We start from the raw sequence: 17,981 nt of genomic DNA on the forward strand, positions 1-17,981 counted from the left end.
ACGGAGGGCGACTGCTTCACACTACGCGCTGCGGCGCGCTCTTCAAAACGGCTCTTCAAAAAACTGTCGGCAAGACTGAGCACAACCAGGAGCACCTCCGAAGATGTCCAACGTAGCCTTGGACGAAACGTCAGGGACTGAAGAGTTCCATGGACCACGGCCACACAACCGGGAAGGATCCTTAGCAGCTGAACCTAGAGAACGCCACGAAAACATTCCCAGGTCATAAAGCTCCCTCTTGGTAACAGGGTGATTGCTTTCAGACGTTTCGCGCAGTACACGCCAACGACCACCAGCCCTATGGAGTATAAGAAGTGATTCATCTCAAGAGGTCACCTGTCGTCTCTCAGTGAACGGCCAGTTGCAGATTTGAGCCTTCGTCGCCGATGAAGGTCAGTGTTGGTGCACAAACCAGCTATCAGCTGGAGACCCATATGCAGCAACGTCCGCTGAACGATCGTTGAGGAGACACTGTTGGTGGCCCTTAGGCTCATCAGTGTGGTCAGTTGCTCAACAGTTGCACATCTATTCGCCCGTACACATCTCACCAGCTGTCGATTAACCTTGTCTCCTATGGCCTGTGGTGTACCACAGTAGCCGCGAAGCCGATTTTGGGTAGCGCCATTTTGCCACCCACGGTATGCTTTAACCATGGCGGCACGCGAGCACCTAACAGATTTAGTCGTTTTGGAAATTCTTCCACTCTCAGCCGGAAAGCCAACCATCACGTTCTTTTGGATATCAGATAAATCGCTCCGTTTCCACATTACGGCAACGGGTCACCATGACACACTTTGTATACCTTTCATTGCCAGTGATGCCGCCCCAGCCTGACAGTGATTGTTGCACCTTGACGTCGAATGGAGGCGGTGGTAACATGAATGTGACTGCACTGCGTATATTCATCCTCATATTCCATTTATAACTGTTAGGGAGAAATAATTTCTGTCACTTGCCACTCTTCCACTTATGAGAGTGGCGAGCTGTTTGCTCAGCCGTCGTGGCTTGTGGTGAGAGACAGCCGCCACCGAGTCGCGCCAGCAACCGCGGGGGCGGAATTGGGTGGCGGGGGGCGGCGGTCAAGCAGGCGGCCAGTGTGGCGCTGGGGTGCGTGTTTTCCCACGGGCTGAGCACAAGAACCTGCGGGATTACGCCCAAGACAAATTGCCCGTGACGGGGGATGCGGAGCTCCATATATCAGGGCGAGAGAGCGACGGCGCCACTCCTTCCCCGCCCCCGCCCCCGGCTCCCAGCGGCCGGGCGCGACAAACACGCCCCCGCCGGGCCCCAAATTGAAATCTTTACGAGCCTCCTCCAGGGACGCCCTCGAGGGGGGCGACGCCGTGAACAGCTGAACATCGGCAAGAGTAGCGACCGCCCCCTCCCCCCGCCACCACCCCCCTCACACCGATGGCCTCCACTGTCGGCCAGTGTCCACAACATTCTTTTGTTACCATCTCGTAGCCGTCTCGCTGTCCCTAGGATATCTGATAGAACGAGGACGGCAGGATAAATGTAAGTTTGAGTGCAGCGTGAACTTTTACAGGGGAAGTAGGAAGAACGATTTTATGCATTTATTGCCGTAACAAGAAAGGAACTAAATACAGCTTTCCTATTTCTGTTGTAAAAGAGGTTGTGGCGCTTACCATTCTTGGTAGACTATAGTTTGTTGCCAAATTCGCCCCTTTGGAACCTAGACGCACCGAGTACAAGTTATCAGCCTTGGCCACAGTGGTTGGCAAATTAATTACACAATAGAGAGAAATATCAACATACAACTGAAATTTCTTTTTGAGAGCTAAATTGTTTAAACTTAAGCTATAAATTCACGTACATTGTTATTAAGATATTTATGGCGCCACTATGCTGGTCTTCTGACTTAAATGTGAGGAAGTCTTTCCTGAAAATATGGAGTTTAGCTATGTATGGAAGTGAAACATGGGCGATAAACAATTTAGACAAGAAGAGCATAAAAGCTTCAGAAGAATACTGAACATTGGATGGGTAGATCACGTAACTAATGAGTAAGTACTGAACAGAATTGAGAAGGTAAGAGATTGTGGCACAGCCTGACGAAGAAGGGATCGGTTGGTTGGACTCGTTCAGAGACGTCAAGGGATGACTGAAAGGAAGCGTGAGGGCTAAAATCGTAGTGTGAGACTAAGAGATGAATACAGTAAACAGGGTATAGGCTGCAGTAATTAATCGGGGATGAAGAGGCTTACAAAAGTTGGAGTAACATGGAGACCGACATCAAACCAGTCTTGAGACTTAAGACCACAACAGCAGCAACAACAACAACAACAACAACATGCTGGTCTTTGTTATAAACATCATCAGTCTGAGATACGTTAACCGAGCGAGGTGGCGCAGTGGTTAGCACACTGGACTCGCATTCCGGAGGACGACGGTTCAATCCCGTCTCCGGCCATCCTGATTTAGGTTTTCCGTGATTTCCCTAAATCGCTTCAGGCAAATGCCGGGATGGTTCCTTTGAAAGGGCACGGCCGATTTCCTTCCCCATCCTTCCCTAACCCGAGCTTGCGCTCCGTCTCTAATGACCTCGTTGTCGACGGGACGTTAAACACTAATATCCTCCTCCTCCCCTGAGATACGTTAGCTGAGGTCGATCCCTTCCAACCCTTCCATCCACACCTGTCTTGTATACCGGTTTCGTCTCTCGCCTTTCACTCATCCTCTCTATAGTTCCAAACCACATAAAGACACTGAGGTGACAAAAGTCGCAGGACACCTCCTAACATCGTGTCGGATCTCCTTTTGCTAGGCGTTGTGAAGCGACACGACGTGGAATGGTCTCAACTAGTCGTTGGATGTCCCCTGCAGGAATACTGAATACTGAACCATGCTGCCTGTACAGCCGTCCATAATTGCGAAAGTGTTGTCGGTGCAGGGTTTTCTGTACCAATTGACCTCTCGGTTATGTGCCATAAATATTCTATGGGTTACGTGCTGAACGATCTGGGTAGCCAGGTCATTCGGTCGAATTGTGCAGAATGTTCTTTAAACCATCGTGAACGATTGTAGCTTGTGACACAGCGCATTGTCATCCATTAAATTTCCATCACTGTTTTGGATCATGAAGTACATGAATGGCTGCAAATGATATCCATGTAGCCAAACAAAACCAACTGCAGTTAATGATCGGTTCAGTTGAACCAGAGAACCCAGTCCACTCCATGTAAACGCAGCCCATACCATTATGGAGCCACCACCAGCTTGCACAGTGCGTTGTTGACAACCTGGGTCCATGGCTTCGTGGGGTCTCCGCCACACTCGAACCCTACCATCAGCTCTTAACAACTGAAGTCGGGACTCATCTGACCAGGACACGGCTTCCTGCCGTCTAGGATCCTACCGGCGTGGTCATGAGCACAGCAGAGGCGCTGCAGGCCCTGTCCTGCTTTCAGCAACGGCACTCACGTCGGTCCTCTGCTGCCATAGCCCTTCAACGCCAGAATTCACCGCACTGTCCCATAGCATACGTTCGTCTTACGTCCTGAAACATCCCCTTAGAAAAATTAAGAATGACAGTGCTGTTAAACTTATTACGTTATTTGACTTTCAAACAGCTGAGCAAAACTCAACGTACTCAGACAGTTTTCTCTTTACTTTATTCTGATCATCACTTACCTCACAAAAATCTTCGTTATAGTTAGGAAATCAGTTTTTGGTAGAGAACAAACAATGTATTTACCTTAGTAGTGTCGAAAAGTCATAATATATATCAGTTCATGACATCCAGTCTTACAAATTTCCTTTTTCTGACGGACACACGTCTAGATCGTCCGCTCTCAAAATTCTGCCATCTCTCTCCCCACATCCACCACTGCTGGCGGCTCACCTCCAACTGCGCAACGCTACGCGCTGTTCACATTCAATTGCCCAACACTACAATAGCAAATACGCCAACAATGCAAACCAGCCACAGACTGCACACAGCACAGTCAGTGATTTTCATACAGAGCGCTTCGTGGCGTTACCAACATAAAAACCTAAACAGCCTACTTGCATAGCCTCCATGCGCCCCACAAAAAAATTTACGAATTGTTTTGGGCGATAGCCACTACATATTTGTTAAAAAAATTTTATATTAACGCTAACAAATATATCAAATGTACACAATTATTGAGACACTTTTGGTCAAAAGCAAAAATTGTCCACTCTCGTTAAAGACAGTCCTGATCATTAATCACAGTAGTAATTACATTGTATAAAGTCTGATCAGTAAAAGAAAATACACACAGAAGTAATGGATTTCCATGCACTCTTGAAGAAGTAGTGTTTTCTTTCCAACGGAAAGACAGTGCTAACTCTTGACATGCAGACAGGTAATGGGCCACAGCTGAGCAAACCCACAGCAGAATCAGTCGAAGTTTTGAAGAATATTGGTAGGTAGGTCATCAGAAAGCAGACCCACTGTAGTCCTGGTAGGGATCATGGTACTAGTGGGCCATCAGAAGTGCAGACCCACTGCAGTCCCTGTACAGATAATGGTATTGGTAGGCCATCAAAGAGCAGACCCACTGTAGTCCTTGTAGAGATGGCCAGCAGCCATCTGTTGCGACTGTGTAGGCGCACAATCACCATCGAAGAGTCTTGCGGACAATGTAGCAAGTCCATAAACTAACACTTGTGCACTCACAAACTTTTTGGAATTGTCCTTAGAGCCAGCACTGCTGTTAACCGGTCCCTTGCTGAATTATCAACACACATGCAAACGCTAAGAGTCCCACTTTTTTTTCAACATCTCGCATGTTGTGCATATATTATGACCAACATAAACGTGTGCAGTGAAATGAAACTTAACTGGAAGAACTGGTGTCTATAAAATTAAAAAGTTATGGCATAAGAATACAATTACAAAGGTACAAAATACATCATTAAAGACATACTAATACAGATAACATTTTAGTAGTACAGGCTTTAAAAAAGAATAGAAATAAATATATACATCAGTGTTACAGGAATTATGACATAAGTAAAAAAATAAAAAATGAGAAGATATTTCGAAACCTTAACTTCATCCATAAGCATTAAAACAAAACAGAATAAATAATGTCTAAAAATCTTTACAAAGTACATAACATAGTATTAGAAAAATTCTACAACATAACTCTTATCAGATAAACATATCAAGACAGGAAGAACACAAATACACAAGGGTACACAAACACATAGCGGGATAACACAAAAAGAAAGGACAGGGTTTATTTTATTTATCGTATTTGATTTGCAAACAAAACTTCCTTTACTTCTTGGAGATCTCCCTTAGTTCATCATTATTCCCAAAAAGTCCTATCTCTACCTGTTGTCTTCAAAACCTACTTTTTTTTCATATCCTCTTTGAAAATAATTATTCTGCATTGTATGCTACTTTTTTTCAAACTTTTTTTCCTTATAGCTACTCAATGCATTTCTTCCAATTCATCACAACTAATTCTCTAATATAGCCTACCCCCTCTTAAGCTAACTTAAATCTACTGAGCTCAGATATATATACTAAGAGAAAATGCAATGCAGCAGCACGAAACAATTAACACAAACAGCAATGACAAAAAATGCAAATTGACAAAGCAAGCAGCAGTACATCTAAATTAGCAAAACAAATGCAACATTACAACTAATATGAGCCAATGTGCAGCAAAAAGAAGAATAAATCTGTAGAAAAACTAGCTTAGCAGAGTAATACAAAGTTACAAATGCAATAACTTATACCTAAACATGACAAAGCTCAAGCAGAAAAAGTGTTACAGTAAATATATGAAATGTCTAATACCTATGTCAGATCTTAACACTAGAGCGAAGCATCACAAAAACTTACATTGACAAAAAAGTTAACAAATCGTTGAAAAATTATGTATGTAATTCCTGTGACGAGAAATGTCTATTTCTGCTCCCTTTTTTTAAGAAAGTAGATCATAAAATTATTATTTAATGGATCTGTAGGCATAAAATACTGATATTGGTACATCTATTAAATTTTATTGTAACCAATGCTGCAGTGCAGCTAGAAACTAGCAAAATGAGCAAATATATGCATAAGGCAAGTAGTGAAACGTCATTCACTAGCCATATGGCATTTCATAAGGCAGTACAAATCTCTCAACTAGCAAGACAATAGACGTAAAATGTTTCTCATCGTTTCATTTGGCATTTAAGTAAATATCAGTAATTACGAGCTCCAAAGTGTAATAAATGTTTTCAAGTATGAGCGTGTCGTATTTGCGATGCTTTCTACAAAGAAATGTCAATAGCGAGGTTAATAGCATCTCATTTTGTTGTTGTTGTTGTGCCTCTGAAAGGTACAGCTTTTTTTTTTCAGGCGACTATCGCGTAGCAGGGCACCTACAGTGCATTATGTCAAGGTCACTTAGCTTTCTTACCGAAATATTTATGACAGCAGTTCACACTACAGTGACAGTCTCATAAGAAATAACTTCACAGGTCGAAAAATTACAGTAGAAATGCGTAGAAACGAAATCTCATGAATAGCAGTGTTGTGATACTCACATTCACGCATGGGCACACATATCATAACTCTTAAAGTACCATTCTTGGTTTCCAACATCCTTTTTCACAAACCAGGGTCCCTAACTTCTATTCATTATTCATATACATATAAACACATAATAACATTCCTTGTAGACCATCATCTTATTGATCATAAAGATATCTCAACAGCATAATACACATTGTTGTCATAATAACATCGTAACACCTCATTCAAATCTCAAAAACCTTGTAGCTTTCTGCAATAATTTCGAACCCTAAAAAAAATTCTCTGTTCATTTCAATAGCGTCATCTACCTCAAATGTACTTTAAAAATCTTGATCCCATAACAAATACATCGTTCAAAGCTCTCATAGTATCAGAATGGTTACAAAAAAAAAAAAAATATGAACAGTTCACAAAGTACAGACAAAATACAATTTCATAAGTGTGAAGCTATCCAACTGTGTAATTGCGTAAACATGTGTCACTGACATAGTAAAAAAATGTTTGCCTCTCTCAGTTAAATGATCAGATAGCTGTGTAATTCTGTCTTACAGAAATATGGTGCCGATGTGTAAGGTTTATGTAACATCCCCTTAGAAAAATTAAGAATGTCAGTGCTGGTAAAACGCTTACGTTATTTGACTTTCAAACAGCTGAGCAGAATTCATGGTACTCAGACAGTTTTCTCTTTACTTATTCTGATCATCACTTACCTCACAAAAATCTTCGTTACGCAAACTACTGCAATACAGCGTGCGCCAGTACTGCCAGCTAAATAAAAGATTCTAACTACTGAAGGCACCAACTACTGATAGGCATTGTCAGCAAATGAAAAATTTTGATAGAGAGCAAACAATGTTTTTCCCTTAATAGTGTTCAAAAGTTATAATATATACATATCAGTTCATAACATCCAGTCTTACAAATTTCCTTTTTCTGACGGACACACGTCCAGATCGTCCGCTCTCAAAATTCTGCCATCTCTCTCCCCACATCCACCACCGCTGGCGTCTCACCTCCAACTGCGCAACGCTACGCGCTGTTCACATCCAATTGCCCAACACTACAATAGCAAATATTCCAACAATGTAAACCAGCCACAGACTGCACACAGCACAGTCCGTGATTTTCATACAGAGCGCTACGTGAAGTAACCAACATAAAAACCTTAACAGCCTACTTACAGTCCCACATTGATTTCTGCGGTCGCTTAATCCAGTGTTGCTTGTCTCTTAATATTGACAACTTTATGCAAGCGCCGCTGCTCTCGGTCTTTATAAGTGAAGGCCGTATGCCAACGCGTTGTCTGTGGAGAGGGATAGTTCTTGAAATCTGGTACGCTCGGCACTCTACTGACACAGTGGATCTCGGAATACTGAATTCACTAACGATTTCCGAAATGGAATGACCCATGCGTCTAGCTCCAACTGACATTCCGCGTTCAAAGTCTGTTAATTCTCGCCGTGCGGCCATAATCACAAACGGAAACCTGAGTCACCTGAGTATGAATGACAGCTAGTCCAATGCACTGCCCTTTCACACCTAGCGTATGCGCCATGTGTGTGTGTACATATCGCTGTCCAGTAACTTTTGTGGCCTCAGTGTATTTTTCACAGCGCTCCCTAAATGAATTTCACTTAAAGTTGTAAGTCTTAGTTAAATTACAGTTCCTCTGAATAAAATTTATTATACTGAGTAACGTTGCTATTCATTGATAAAGTTTAACTGTATGCTATCCATGAAATTAAATCAGCCAATAACAGACTAACACTAGTATGAACAATGGCTTTGCATCGCCTTAGAAAGTTTGGTAAGTCAAGTTTGTTTGCTTGAAAACGACTGTTCCCATGAATATGTAGACCCGAATCAGGAAGGAAAAACAAACATTAGTTTTTCCACATTTTGCCTTCTCCAGATTTTGCAAATTAGACCACTTGTGCAATGAAAGACGTTCTCATTTGTTTACTCTAATATTTCTATATCGCAATAATTGTTCAAATGGCTCGGAGCACTATGGGACTTAACTGCTGAGGTCATCAGTCCCCTAGAATTTAGAACTACTTAAACCTTACTAACCTAAGGACATCACACACATCCATGCCCGAGGCAGGATTCGAACCTGCGACCGTAGCGGTGGTGCGGTTCCAGACTGTAGTGCCTAGATCCGCTCGGCCACTCCGGCCGGCTTTCTATATTGCACAAATACTTTGAAATTTAGCTCCATAAACCTTTGTTTTTAAAATGTGACAATTGCATTTCAAAGTTTTTAAGGTCAATTTTAAAGGGAGAAACTTTTCATTCTGTAACAGAAGCATTAAGGGCATTTTTTAAAGGTTAACACCGCTTAACTGTTTTCGAATTCCTGACACATGTTGCGTGAAGCTTCCCTCATATTTTAAGTGTTGTTTTGAAATAAAAGGCAATATCACCGCGTGATTCAGTTATTTCCGACTCAGAATTCAAGAGATTTTTTTTAAAGCACTTTCGTGATGCTCCCTTGTTATTTCATTTTTAATATAATTATCTGCTTTTTCTTTCGTCCGATCGCGCTTTTTGTCCACTTTTCACGAGAAACAGTTCACGTTCTTCATCAAAACTAATATGCCTTCCACTGCTTCATTTTACTTAAACTTTAGTGCGTTAAAAGTTGTCTCCCGTGTCGGACTTTCGAAACATAGTCCGCCACCCACTTTCGAAGGCACTGTCGTGATCAGGAAAAGCGATGTGGGTGGCAAAAGATACACGTGGTCCCGAGTCAAAACGGTAACCACAGCTACACCCCCGTTTAACGACACTTCTTCAAACTAGGCTGGCCCAGGGCGAAAACCGACTGCTACGTGTGGGTCACGGAGTCTCACTCGAGCTGTACCTGCGTGTTCGCACGTGGTATTTCGTAAAAGAGCCATACTCAAGGGGTGAGAGAGCTGCATGAGACTCGCCAGCCGCGGTTTGACGACCACTGCCCCCCGGTAATTTTTATTAGCTCACGATAGGAATCCACCCCTGAGTTAATAACTTTGTCTCATTGCTCAGAAATTGTCGAGGGTGAACATGAGTATTACGATTCCTGAGTAAAGTCTGCACTATCTAAGAATAATAACCCTAACGTAAGCCTTCACGCAGCCAATTCCGACACATCAGTATTGTTTTAATGCTACTAAATCACGTTCACAAGCAATTAACACTCACATATTTCTGTTTATACGAAAGCCATACAATTGCGTCATCAAATCCCTGACTTATCTGAAAATCATTGACATCAACTAAAATTCATCGTAAGAGAATCTCGGCGCTGTTGCGTCATTACATGAATGAATAGTGACACAACAGAGCTTTTTTAATATTTTTGTGTTTTTATATTCGCTTTCAGCGTCGACCGTGAATAATGTCTGTTTTCGGCATCTGTAGCCTACTCGACCGGCCGTCGGTTATATGCCGCCAATGGCCAGATACTCAATCTCCTGGTCATGGCTGAATGTCTGACAGCGTTGTCCAAAAGCATCCCACCACTCTGAAACATACACTCTAGTACAAAAACAAAGAAAAAAAAACGATCCACCACGAAGGAATTATCTCGAATGGAGCGGAAATCGGCAAAAGTGATGTACACATATAGACAAATGATTACAACTGTAGAAAAATTGGATGATTCGTTCAAAAGAAAGAGCTTCACAAATTGAGCAAGTCAATAACGTGATGGTGCATGTCTGGCCCTTATGCAAGTAGATATTTAACTTGGAATTGAGTGCTAGAGTTGTCGGACGTCCTCCTCACAGACATCGGGCCAATTTCTGACCGACTGGGGCGTTAGATGGTCAAACCCCCGAACTGATTGGAGGGCTCTGCCCGTAATGTTCCAACCGCTCTCAACTGGGAAGAGATCCGGCGACCTCGCCGGCCAAGGTAGGATGTGGAAAGCTCGGAGACATACAATAGAAATTCTCGCCGTTCGCAGGTAGGCGTTATCTTGCTGGAATGTAAGCCCAGGATGGCTTCCATGAAGGGCAAGAAAATGGCGTGTATATCATCGTCGACGTGCCGCTGAGCTGCAGGGGCTTTGAAAAGAAGTTGTACTCCTGGTTGCCGGACTGTATGGCGGGCGAGCGTTAGGCTGGTATCCCACCGCTGTCTGAGGCGTATCCAGACTGCAGACTCCAGACGCGTCTTCGCTGGGCATCGGGGTTTGAGGTTCCAGGCTGATGACGTGTCTCGAGACAACGGTGGGGTAGAGAGCTGTCTGTTGCTAGCCATAAGTTTCGACAGCCAGTAGTGATGGTCTGGGATAGTGGTCCGGTTTTGTAATATTAGAAGCACTCTCTCTAGCATGCTCTTTCTCAGTGTTCGTAGAAAAGTTTGTTGCGGTTAAGCAACTGTTTAGTGGCACACGATAGAGAATTTGGTGACTAAAAGATACAAATAAAAACAGCAACTGTTAGATAAGACATTGCTGGAGAGTTGTCAGCCAAACCAGAACTATTAGAATCATAAGTTCGGCACTGCTGAGGGAGCGATCCGATTCTGGGTCTGAGCAAAGCGGACTGGACCGGCTACTGTGACCATGAGCAGCTGATAGCCAGTTGTAGGTCACCGGCAGTCGAGCGAGCAACGAGAGGAGATGAGGGCCAGGTGGATGCGCTTGTCAACCAGCGCGTGAAGGCGGTTGAAGCACCAGACATGGTGGCTTCAGCAAAAGAGCTGATAATGGCAATCAAAGAATATTTTGTCATTATGTAATAATTCACAGATTTATGTCATTTCAAACAACAGTTCGACGTTAGGTGTCTGCCAAGTGACAGGTGTTTTTGCTGGACAGCTGATCGTAATCGGCGAGACAATGTTTAAGAAGTGTGAGCAGGCATCAGTTTGTCCAACCTTGCCATTATTAAAGACCAAATTAAAGGGAGTCATTAAAGGAAAGAGTGTAGACGCACGCAATCAGACTTCTTTAGTTTACAGGTATAAAAGACACGAGTTTTCTGCTAATTTCTTAGTAGTCCCTCCTTTATCAACAGAAATGATGTTGGGTGTGGAATTCCTACGTGAATATAAAGCAATGTTAAACTTTTGTAATGCTGAAGTCATATTACGAGTAAATCAAATGCTAGTAACGCTTAAATTTCAAGGATTGTTAACAAAGGAGGATGAGGAAGTTAATTATCTGAGTTTTCTCTTTCCGCTTGAGGCACAACAATCACTGAATTTGTCTAATAGTTGCACAGATAACATCACTACGTTTTACTGTGAAACAGAACAACCCATTAGTACACAACAATTAATTAAAAGGAAGTAGATCCTAATGCAGGCACTGATGAGTTATTTGAAGTATTACAAACAAATCCTGAAGTTTTTCTCACAAGACAGGAACAATACGTAACTTTCTTTATGAATTCAAGGTCAAGGAACATAATAAATTTTTGTGCCAACATACGTCATCCCACTGACATACAGAGACAAAGTCAAACAGGAAATACAATCCATGTTGGAGCAGGTAATCATCGAACCTGCTGTGAGTTCATATAACAGCCTATTACACGTGGTTAAGAAAAGGGATAATTCCATTTGACTGGTTCTTGATTCCAAACAAACTAACACAGTAATCCATTCTGAAACCGATAGACTACAGACACTAGATGAACTATCGCAAAAAATCCATGGAGTGAAGGTGATGTCATCTTGGGACTTACGAAATAGTTTTTGGCAAATAGAATTAAATTCGAGGTATAGGGAATACACAGCTTTCCTCTGTTTTGGAAACTGTTACCAATTTCGAAAATTGCCATTTGGTCTCATCATTTCGTCAACTGCATTTTTCTGTGGTTTGAATACAATATTACCGACACACTTAAAAAACAGGATCACCACTTATGTTGACGACATTTTGATCGCAGAAAATTGATGGACAGAACACAACCAAGTATTAAGTGAGTTATTACAAACATTTCGGGAACATGGCATTGCAGTCAATTTAGAAAAATCGAACTTTGGTAGAGCACAAATCAAATTTCTTGGCCACATTGTTACAACGAAAGGCATTATACCCGATCCAGAACAATTAAATGCAATCGAAGAAATGCCCCTACCAACAAAAAGCGACAATTAAGAGGATTTTTGGGGCTAATCAATTTTTATCATCGTTTTATTAGCCTACAAAGCTTGTGAACACTTAGATTATGTCAACTCACAGGTAAGCACACAGTTTGGGACTGGGACCATGTTGCTCAGAGAACCAAGATTTGAAAACTGCATTACTGAATGCATCTATATTGTCACATCCTGATTTATCCCTTGATTTTTGACTTTCGACAGATAGCTCAAGATCTGGGCTTGGTGTCCATTTGTTCCAAGAACTTGTTGAAAATGGAATTCTTACTCAGAAAAGTATAGCTTTTGCCAGTCGAGTATCAACAAAATCAGAGAGCAACTATTCAGTCACGGAGCTGGAAGCATTAGCCATATTATGGGCGTTTGATAAATTTCGTTTCTATCTGCAACGCAAGCACACAAAAGTATACACCGAACATCGGGCGTTACAATTTCTCATTTCAGCTAAATTAAATCACGACCGTTTAAAACGTTAGGCTTTGTTTCTTCAGGAATTTAACTTTACTGTTATATATATTCCAGGTTCACAAAACATCACTGCTGATGCGCTTTCACGAGCACCTGTTGGCTAAGCTCAAAGTAACGAGGAAAATTGCCTACAAAATAATTACAGCTTACTCTACATGCAGAAGGTTGCTTTTTAAATCTTCATTTCATCCTCATTGCTCGTGAACAAGAAAAGGATTCGATTTGGAAGGATATAAAATGGAAGTGGGAGAATAAGTTACATCCTGCTATAAGACAGTTTTATGTCATACGTGATAACATCTTATTCAGACGCAAATGTCCTGACAGTCCTTCTTGGGTTTTATGCATACCAGACGAACTTGTAAATAAACTCATTTGGTACACACATCTCAGTTATGCCCACTTTGGTGCGAAGAAATGTTTTCAAAAATTACGAGACGCATGTTATTTTTACCATATGGAAAAGAGAATCCGTAAAGTTCTGGAAATATGCAAGTTATGTCAGAAAGCAAAACCACCAACAGTGACACACAGAACACCACTACTTCCAATCATCCCAGTCAAAATAAAAGAGATGGCTGCCGTGGACATCTTCGGGCCAGTAATATGATCTAGACAAGGCCTTTCATATGTTTTCGTAGCTGTTGAGCTTACTTCGAAATTTGTCTCATTCACATCTTTACGAAAAGCTACAGCAAAATCAGTTTCTACAGCATTCGTCAAGAATTTCTTGAAGGAAGTGTGGCACCTTGGCAAGGTGATTTCTGACAATGGCCCACAATTCCGTTCCAACAGCTGGCTGAAAACCTTGCCATCATGTAACCCATCAGCACGTATCATGAAGGAGTTAGGTAAACTTTGCAGATTGTACTGCCATCGCCAACATAGAAACTGGGACGTACATTTATCCGATTTCCAAAACATTATTAATGAACTACCTAATGATTCCACTACCTGCCTCCAATGCTTGTGTTGAAAAATAAACAACCACCAAATAGGATAAAACAATTAGTTGCCTTCCCTGCAGAGCGACGTTTAAGACACCATGAAGTGGTAAGTATAGCATTACAGAACATCAAGAAAGCTGCAGACAGAAGAAAGAATGTGCATAATCCACGATTTAACGTCAAGAATTTACAGGTAGGTCAAAAAGTATTGCTTAGATCAAATCGACTATCTCATAAGGGAAAATATATGAGTAGGAAATTTTTCTTGGTGTATGAAAGACCCTTCCGTATACGACGCATTGCACACACAAACGCTTTGTAACTTGAGACAATATAAACACATAAATCGCGAGGTCTTCATCACTTATCACACACTGAAACAATGAAATTTTCGTGACTTATTTGAAGGTAAATGCAAGAAATAACTATGTACGTTTCTTTAGGGAGAAATAACATGAATTAATAGGAACTGTTGACATTATCTTCAGACAAAATATAGTGTATAAGTGGCTCTGAATTGAGAAGGTATATTTGATGGGCAATAGTATAATTAGGAAACCTTCGAACTGACATTTGTTCTGATTTATGAGGTAGTTTTAAGAGTGATGATTTATGTGGATTTTTCATGGTTATTACTTTGCCAGGTATGGACCACTCATGAACAGTGTGACACAATGAGGAAGCACTTTTCAGACATTTATAGAGCAAGAGAATGCAAGAAAGATACACTTCTAAACGAAGAAACCCACAACGGCTCTCTTTACCTGAGACGGAGTCGCAGGTAGCGGTCGCGATTCGCTGAGAATTCTTTCATCATCCTATAAAAAATGTTGATAAAAAGAAGCAATACCAATTGCCTCATTCGTTCATGGTTTAATAAAACACCTTCATGAACTAAACATTTGTCTTTTGTCATTTTAAATATGAGAGTGAGCAAAGAAAATTGTTTTTCATTTTAAAGTTTAGCAATGCGCTAATTGTGTTGATTGTTAGGGGGCGGGGGAGGTGGGGGTGGGGGTGGGGGGGAGCAGAGGGGTAATAGTCAGTATCTGTTTGAACCCAAGGGTAATAATCTCAGTTGGGAACCACTGTTTTAGCGTTTATCCCGTCACTTGGGGGTCCACTGTTTCCAAGATCCGACAAATTTATTTTATTTCCGTTTTGTGATAGGATGGCGAACCTTTCACCAAAGTCGTCAAGTAACCTAAGAGAGGAAAGTTGTGTTCGCCATCTGTCTGTGTAAGCTGCACACCATGTGTTATTCACGCGTTGCGATTCCATCCAGGTCTGGCTCAGATACAGGGGCTATGCCAACAGATTTAATATTACATAGAAAATAATGACGTTACGTAATTCATTACCAACGGCCTTGCTGCAATGGTAACGCCTGTTCCCGTGAGATCATCGAAATTAAGCGCAATCGAACTTGGTAGCACTTGGAGGGGTGACCATCCGGATCTGTCGAGCGCTGTCGGCAAGCAGGGTGCAGTCATGCCTCGTGAGGCCAACCGAGGAGCTACTTGACTTGATAAGTGACGGCTCCGGTCACGAAAACTGACAACGATCAGGAGGGGGATGTGCTGACCACACGCCCCTCTATATCAGCATCCAGTGGCGCCTATCGGCTGAGGATGACTCGGCGGTCGGCGGTACCGTTGGGCCTTGAGAGGCTTGCTCGACCGGTATTGGTCTCATCAAGTAATAAATTATTTGGTGACTTACACACACATTTTTCAAATAACTTCCGGGAATTCAGCCAGGTAACACTTTCAGCGACCGCCGATATTTCGGCGGGAGAACACCCCGCCATTTTCAAGGCAAACTGCAACGGACAGGCGGCGTACATGCAAATTTAAACCTCGGTTCTCGGAGTGAAGCAGAAAAGATAACACACGCACTGAACTCTAGTGCCACCAAAGATGACCAAAGTCAGAGCTATCGATAGTGAGACTACGAATTCGCAGGTGAGGTACCATTGACTCTGTCCCTCTGTTTTTTGAAAAGGGAGAGAGCCGGATTCCAAACAGAGTTTAAACAGAAACCTCCATCCCTGTTAACGAGGTTGCTCGCTAATTTAATCTCAACTGACTCCCTAATAACACTGTCCCAATAGCTGGACGTGCATGCCAATATCTCGGTGTTATTATATAACATGGGGTGACCAGTATCTCAGCAATGTTCGGCAATAGCAGATTATTTGGCTGCTGTAATCGTGTGCGCCGTTTATGCTCACTACATCGGTCCTCCACGGTCCTGATAGTTTGACCAATATATGCCATGCCGCAGCTACAAGGAATACGATATACACCCGCCTTACGCAGTCCAAGATCATCCTTAACGGGACTCAAAAGTGCTCTAATTTTAGATGGAAGTCGGGAAACACATTTCACATTGTATTTCCGTAAAATACGACCGATCTTGTTGGACGTGTTTCCTACGTAAGGCAAAAAAGCAGTTGACTTAGGTTTGACTCAGAATTATCATCAATCACCCGATGCACAGTTGGTCGATAGCGCAACGCACGTTCAATCTGTCTATCACTGTAGCCATTTTGCCGAAATGTAACTTCAAGATGGGACAGCTCAGCAGGCAAAGTCTCAGCGTCAGAAACGACAGGTGCCCTGTGTTCCAAGGTACGAAGGACCCCTTCACGCTGAGCCAGATGGTGACAACTATTAGCCTGTAAGTAAAACTCGGTGTGAGTACGTTTCCTGTAGACTGCATGTCCCAAAGATCCATCATCCTTCCTCCTAACCAACACGTCAAGAAAGGGAAGGCAACCATCCTCTTCCACCTCCATCGTAAAACGAATGTTCGGGTGGATCGAGTTCAGATGTTCTAGAAAGAATGGTACCTCACCTGCGAATTCATAGTCTCACTATCAATAGCTCTGACTTTGGTCATCTTTGGTGGCACTAGTGTTCAGTGTGTGTGTTATCTTTTCTGCTTCAGTCCGAGAACCGAGGTTTTAAATTTACATGTACGCCGCCTGTCCGTTGCAGTTTGCCTTGAAAATGGCGGGGTGTTCTCCCGCCGAAATATCGGCGGTCGCTGAAAGTGTTACCTTGCTGAATTCCCGGAAGTTAGTTGAAAGTTGTATACGCCAGGAGAAACTCAGGTCTCACTTAAACACACATGTTTGCAGTGGTGCTAAGCGTTGAAACTGCAGTGCCACAGTTCCCTAGCACAGAGCAAAGAGAGGCAAACCAACTTTGCAGCTCATAGCTAAAGCAGATTATCCTGCGGTAATTCGATTTCTGCATGAACAGAGACAGCGCAACAACAATTCATGCTGAGCTGGTTGAAGTTTATGACATCAGTTCACAAGTGAGCATCCTAATGTCGAAGACAATAGTGTCATAATCGAGGTGGTAGTGACACAAGTAAAATCAGCCACGGATCAGTCTTCAACATCTTGCACGATATTTTGAGCATGACGGAGATCGCCGTCTGCCCAGCCTAATGCTCGCACACACATTTTACCTCCCTGCCCCTCACCTGCCATTTCCCCATACTATCGGGGGACTCACTGACTTCTCCATCCTTCTTCGGGTGATGAAACCATTGCATTGTTGGCATTTGAAAAACGACGAGGTAGTTTCCGAGTGTGAACGTTTCGTGAACAGAACAACAAAATTCGATTTCTACTCCAAGTCACCAATCGTTGGAAAAATTATGTGCCCTGGGGGCGTTAATTACAAACTATTCTCGTAAACTTTGTTCTGTGTCCTACCGTAGAGGAGGAGGCGGAAGAGAACACTAGAGTTGCAGGACCCGTCAATAGCGAGGTCATTAGAGACGGAGCAGAAGCTCGGATTACGGAAGTTAGGAGATGGAAATCGGCGGTGCCTCTTTGAAAGGGAATGTGGTGTCACCGCCAGACAGCACACTTGCTAGGTGGTAGCCTTTAAATCGGCCGCGGTCCGTTAGTATACGTCGGACCCGAG

At 42.7% G+C, this 17,981-nt stretch overlaps 1 non-coding gene across 1 annotated transcript; it reads left to right on the forward strand.

Annotated features, from left to right (window-relative positions):
* Positions 1-2,358: 2,358 nt before the first annotated feature.
* On the forward strand, positions 2,359-2,431 carry Trnaa-cgc (transfer RNA alanine (anticodon CGC)). The gene has a single exon. It is a non-coding gene; the product is annotated as a tRNA-Ala (tRNA).
* Positions 2,432-17,981: the final 15,550 nt, after the last annotated feature.

Source organism: Schistocerca serialis, chromosome 8 (genome assembly GCF_023864345.2).
Source record: "Schistocerca serialis cubense isolate TAMUIC-IGC-003099 chromosome 8, iqSchSeri2.2, whole genome shotgun sequence".
NCBI lineage: Eukaryota > Metazoa > Arthropoda > Insecta > Orthoptera > Acrididae > Schistocerca > Schistocerca serialis.